This window comes from Silurus aristotelis (genome assembly GCF_946808225.1).
Source record: "Silurus aristotelis genome assembly, chromosome: 2".
Lineage (NCBI taxonomy): Eukaryota > Metazoa > Chordata > Actinopteri > Siluriformes > Siluridae > Silurus > Silurus aristotelis.
Window position 1 is genome coordinate 16,996,823 of NC_139575.1, and position 6,915 is coordinate 17,003,737.

General features: G+C 35.7%; 1 long non-coding RNA gene across 1 annotated transcript; it reads right to left on the minus strand.

Annotated features, from left to right (window-relative positions):
- Positions 1–3,677: 3,677 nt before the first annotated feature.
- Positions 3,678–6,915, minus strand: LOC310722547. Its single transcript, XR_014532396.1, has 2 exons — positions 6,492–6,915; positions 3,678–5,905 (listed from the first exon to the last, which is right to left on the minus strand). It is a non-coding gene; the product is annotated as an uncharacterized lncRNA (long non-coding RNA).

Below are 6,915 nucleotides of genomic sequence, written 5' to 3' on the forward strand. Positions count from 1 at the left end.
AAGAGAAGACATATTTCTGTACTGCCATCTAGTGGACCGGAAGAGTGTCAGGAAGCACAGTGTTTTTCACGGCCATTATTTCATACTGAAATTTAGCCTGAGGCAAAACGAGAAATAATAACAAAATGTGTTTCATCGACAAAAAAACCCTACATATAATATTACAGGTGGGTTTTTACAACTGCAGCCCGACTAACAAGACCAAACTGAGGCCCCCTTACATATAAAACTCTTAAATAGACATCTGATCTGAATATTTAATCAGTTGCTTGACAGATGCCATGTGTTAGAGGATAGAGAGTTGCTTTAGTTTGTTCAGGCCAAAAATTTTATTTATAAGGGGTGGAGTGGACAAGTGGCCGTCAAACTGACAACAATAAAAAAATGTGGCTCGTAATTTGATTAATGTATTAAACGTTTCTTTCATTCATTCAATTACTTGAATCAAAACATAGCTGCAAACACTGAACAGTGTAAGTTGCACTTTCTTTACATGTAAATGTGTTAATAGCAGTATTGGCCTCATATAGCTCATACACTGAGCATACAAATTGGTGAAATGGTAGTCATCAATCGTTAGAGTTATCATTAGTTTAAGCCAGCAGTACTGGCAATACTTACTATTGGTTAGTATACAATTAGCTTTGGCAGGCTGTCAGGGCCAGCAAAGCCTTCTCTGCTGTCCTAAACACTATTAGAAGCACTGACCTACATTTACAAATCTAGATTAATTTATTCCCAACAGTTTATTCTCTTAATTTCGTGGCATTTCTTTCGGCTGCACTGCTTCCAGTACGTGAATGAGGATGTTTTTTTGTCCAATCAGATTTCAGCCTCTATGTGCTGCCATGTCAATCTAATCTTCCCAGGGCCTTTTAAGTCAGTTCTGCTGGCCTTTTTACCATAGTCTCCTTAAGTAATAGCTTTGTTTCTTTAACCAATCAGATTCCATATTCGCCTTACAGGGCAACTAGCTGGCCCAGAATAGCGTCAGCATTCAGTTCCAGCCAAGTTTGACTGGCAAAACACGTCTGTAGCTCTGCACACATTAATACATCTGAGTTAGAATTTTTAATGCCTACGGAGGAAGAGAAATTGATTTGGTCTCGGACATACTTAAAAATCAATTTTCAAGAAAACCTAGACATCGTGAGGAGGTCGGCCAACCCCGAAGCTAGCTAGCGTGTCTCAGCCCGGGAAATGGTTTGTTCGCCGCTTCCAAACCAGTGAATACAAGCGGTACCACTGGCTTACAGCCTCTGAGGAGCGGTGCAAATTATAAGTCTGCATTTCTGGTGTGTAGGTTGTATTTTATTACAATTATTTATGTTTTTGTCATGTTATTATACAAATATTAATTCTGAACTGCTCCAGATGATGTAGGTGCACAGTTGCAGTGGTAGTGTAGGTTTGGAGTTTGTCTTAACTGGGTTTCTTGCTTTAGTAAAAATGGTATTCACCCTAATTTTTTTTTCTCCTATAGATCATATGTGTGGAGATATACAGTAAAACAAAAGTGAGTACACCCTCACATTTCAGCAACCATTTTTTTATAGGTTCTCAAGGGACATTACTATATGAATAAAAACTTTATATATTTTAGGGTAGTCAATGTGCAGCTTGGATAGCAGTACAGATTTACTGTTCTCGAAAATAACATGTCAAAACTGCATCCCATGTATCAATATTTTATGTGAACACCATTGTTTTATATATATATATATATATATATATATATATATATATATATATATATATATATATATATATATATATATATACACACACACACACACACACACACACACACACACACACACACACATTCTTAGCATACTTGCTCACTGTTCATGACTTTATATTTATTTGTTGTACATATTATCTACAAATCTACATATTATTTGCACTTCTGGTAAATGCTAAATAAAATTTTGCTGCTGTGTGCCTGCATTTTGCAATGACAATAAAGAGGTATTAATTTATACATTAATTGCCTACTGGAAAGCTTGTTGCCATATCTTGCCATTTTAACTGAAGTTGCACTTTAGCAATTTTCAAAAGTTCAAAATGCAGTTAAATAATTGCTTTTGTACTATAAACGTGTGCTTAAAGTAGCTTTACCCAGCAACCCTCTAAGCACAAGACTGAGGCCCAGATAATATATATGTCTTACACTTTAACATAATTATTCACTACAGATTCAGTATAAGCTAGTGATGCTCAGTTTTGTGCTAGGTAGTGTATAATAACTACAGAACTTAGCTGACTTCATTTATACTTTATTTTTAGTAACAAACTAGTTTACACCTAATTAGACCCTAGACTAGACTCATTTACTAGGGTTACTAGGTAACTAAAACAAGTCAAAATCATAATCAAAAGCATCGATTTGGCTAAAAGGACGACATAGGTGACATACTAAAGAAATTGACATTGAATAAATCAAATATGACATCTAAATGGATGCAGGTCAGTACATACAGCCATGCTGGTTTGTCTAAATGTTTATTTGAAGTTGCACTTTTCTATCAGCCATACCAACAATTAAACTAATGGCTGTAGCGTGTTTTCTTGCCAAGCAGGAACAGAATATGCTGATAGATACACTATGACAGCCAAGCATCGTTTTTTTCTTATATACCAGTCTGACTTTGTCTTGGAAAAAATTTACCTTGTTTTGGGATCTCAGAAGATTTGTATATTAATAGTGGTTTTATTTGTTTTTTTTTTGTGGTTTTTTACAGGTAAGAGAAAGTGGCCTTTTCTTATTTAGCTTTTTCAGTTTAAAATGATTTATTTGGCAGATCATTTAATCCAAAGTGATTTATAACTAGGAGCAAGTTTATCAAAGAGCAGTGCATTCAAGCATTACTAGCCTTGCTAACTGAAGGGCATGGAAGCTTAATAGCATTTAATTCCATAATATTTTATCTTAATTGACCTTTTTTTATTCCACCCTTCAATCAAGGGTCATTAAGACAGTGGTGTAAAGTATTTGGGTAAATGCATTTTGTTACTCTACTTAAGTAATTTTTGGACTACTTACTTGTTTTACTGAGTATCAAAGATTTAAACAACGTTTAATCTACTCAACTACATTTGTGATTCAGTATATGTACTTTTTACTCCACTGTATTTTAAGTGACTTTGACCGTAATTAATTACATTTTGCATGGCAGCTTTTTCTGGCATGGCTTGTTTATTCTGCAGGAAAGGCAATATCACCATCACTATTTAATTTGTTTATTTAGTAGTAAGTAGTACTGTAATTTTATTTAAAAAATAAATACTACCTTGTCTTTTTTATAACCAACTTGTTGGATCTTTGATTTATTATGGCATGTTGAAGAGGCTGTTGTGTTGATTTTGGTTAATGCAGTGTTGAGGTGTACAATTTGATTTGTATTTTAAGAAATAAAACCCCTCAAATCAATTGTTTTTTGGCTTTTTCACTAAATGTGTAGTGTACTGTAATTATACTCTAAGACTTTGGAATTGGTGACTTTGAACTTACTACTGTAAGTTTTACAGTAAGGTATCTATACTTTTACTCAAGTATGATTTTCAGGAACTCTGGCAGTGCTGGGATGTGCACTGTTATTTCTCTGTGTTCTCTGTGAAAGAATACATGGCCGCTAATAGAACATGTAATAACAAACACATATACACACATTAAAAAAAAAAAAATCATTTATTGCATATACCAATTACATTAGAAGATTTGCATCATCTTGCCTCATTTATTAATTACAATAAAAAAAAATATGAATTTGGCAGATGAACAGAAGCTCTAATGTTAGCATGCATATGTAAAAGAGTTCCTGTGCTGACCGAGAAGGAAAGCCATGATGAGCAACTTCCTTGTGATTGGCAGCATTACCAGGCAGTATTAGAGAGAATACCAACGTCTAAACATGCCTGGTAAGACGCAAATCAGAGGATTTGAAAGAGGCAGAGAGGAGAGTTGAGTCCGGAGAAGAATCAGGCTGGTAAATCTGCACAAGGACAGAATGTGAAACAGAGGCAGCATTAAAAAAGGCAGAGCAAATAAAGGCAGCATGACAATGAGCGATAGAAAACATTCATGGGTGCTTTATACAACTGAATAGAATAGCAGAAATATTGGTGCTGGTGGTGGGGGGTTGGGATAAAGTAAAGAAAGGTTTGGTTACACTTCACTTTAAGAGCAGGCCCTTGGCAAACATTACCTTGAACATGACACAGTTGTTAAATGCTTTTATGTGGCACCTGTCCATTGCAAATCTGAATTGCATGTTATTTAGATCTGCGATTGTCCGTGGTTGTGAGTGTGCGATAGGAAAAGAACCAAATATTTTGTCAAAGCATCTCATGTCCACTGCCAAAATTATTGCAGAAGTTAACGCAAAGCATCTATAACCAAGTATTATAAACTGTGTTATACATCATTTCAGTGACAGTAATAACTTCCTTTTCCTTTATCTCGGAGAATAAAAAAAGGAACCCTTCATCTCACACACATCTCATGTGTCACCAACATAATAAGCCATAGAGGTGGGGTTTATTGGACCAATCAGAGGTTGACAGAACACACTAGTAGGTGTGTGTGTGTGTGTGTGTGTGTGTGTTTGTGGAGGGGGCCCTTCAAACACCAGTCATTGAGACAATCAACAGGGCAACAGGGTTGGGCTGAAAAAAAAAATGGTGAATTTTGAATCTCATGGCAAAAGCCGGATGAAAGTGAGATGAAAACACCCAGTATCAACTTTAACACGATATTTTTCTCATCTAATAGTCAAACAGTCAAATTTCTTAACTGTCTTTTCACAAAAATTATATCTAACTGATTACAGGTGATATACATATTGCATTTAGCTGTAGGTTTCAGTAAATGTTTGTATAATAAATGACTCTGTGCTTCACAATGGATGATACTCAAGTTTCTTGCTCTCAGTGTGCATCATTACCAGACAGTGTTAGAACACAAGTGATCAGCCCAGCACTGTCAGGTAAGATGTGCCCTAAGAGCATTTAACCATGGCTTATTTTAATTTTGAGTGAAATAGAGCTTATAATTAGACTGCATTTTCGTAGAGTTATTCGAGGGCCATCTGCATCATTACCAGGCAGTATTAGAGAATTCTATAACATCCAAAACTGCCTCGTAAGATGGAGATAACCATCCTTGTTATCGTGTTGATTCTCTTTTGCTTGTTAAATGTTGTGTTAAATCATTTGAATGTATAAAATTGCCAACTGAAAAATCCATCATTATGCACATAAAAGTTTAGATTAATGGCGTATCCCAGTGTCACTATAGCAGTGTGATTCTGTGCTTGTTAAACCTCCACCCAGGCTCCGATTGCTTACTTTTATAGTAATAACTGTCCCTTTTTATTTTTTATATTTATATTTTCATTCCTTTTCAGAATACAGATTGAATATACTTTTTTTTATGGTCACTATGGCAACTTAATTGTGTTTTATTTTTTCTGGAATATAAAAATAAATACTCTAATATATTATAATATAATATGTAATAATCATTTTTATAATTTTCCTGCTTTAATTGAAACTGTTGAGAAATTGTTTTTTAAAGCAAAAATATTATTTTCACGAAGGTAGAATTAATGAACCTCCCATTATTTGCACTTTCCCAAAGTTACCCCTGACTAATTAACACTCTGAAGTGTCCCATAAGCATTGTCACCTCAGAGAAATCACAAGGGAGAGTCTAGGCTCGGGAGAGAGTCCAGGCTCGGGAGAGCCTCGCTGGTTGCACCTTCATCAAAACAAACCTGTGTCTGTGGCATGCAACAGAGTGTTTACAGCAGGCCACTGAAGTGGCAATGGAAGTGCTTAGTCACGCTTATTAAAATGGCACCTTGGTCATCTGCACCTGAGGCTGCGCCTTATTCAACTCAGTCTGCAACAAACACAGTTCAATAAAATACTATACTATATTAAAATACTAAAGACTACACATTTGACATGCATTTGTCTAGATAATGAAGATAGTTTGTGAATCTCTCTCTCTCTCTCTCTCCCTAATTCTGTGGCTAAAAATTAGAACTTTATTATAGCGGTTTCTAAACAATTTAATTAATTCTAATAGGAACACACAATAGATCAAGCCAGTGTTTTTAAAGCTTTTAAAGGAGCAAATACATCAAAATATATGACAATAAGAAAGTGATATAAACTGAAAACACAACCTTATGCAAAGTTGTGTTTTCACAACAATAATGTATATCGTGATAAAACCCACTAGCCTTATTTGCATTGCTTTCTTTTATACACATGCTGCATATTTCCTGTTTACTATCTAAACAAATAAGTTCTCATTTTCTTTCTGTTTGTTTTGAACTGACCCAACAGGTTTGTCAGGTCATGGGGGTTAGAGTTAATCTCCTAAGCATCTATAGTTCTGTCTGACTTGAAATTGATTAAGTAAGATCATATATTTTGAAATAACTAACAGAAAAGTAGAAAATACATTGTATTTAAGTTACCATTTTGATTTGTTGAGGTGGTCATTCAGGGTGCAGCCGCGAACAAGAAATGCCATTGTGTTGCCTTGCTGTGCCCATTTAACCAAAGAAGTTTACTTCCTGCTCCTTCCATTTGCCGAAGGGCCAGCAGCTCTTTTCATGTTGACCAAAGGTTCACCAGTATGTTTAAGCAAAGCTGCTGTTGCAACGAATCAGCGAAACAAAAGGAGTGGAATCTCAAGCACAACGAGAAACGCAATCACCTTAAGACCCTGAAGCGAAGAAACTGCGCTTACAAAAAGATCTGGGTCTTCAGGTACACCTTGGAGCCCTGCCCAGGTGTCGTTTTCATACTCTGGCCAATAGCTATGCTCCATGCATACACAGGTGTGTTTCCTGTCCTGTGATTTGTCAGGTTACCAGAGAAGTCCACTGGGGTGGATGA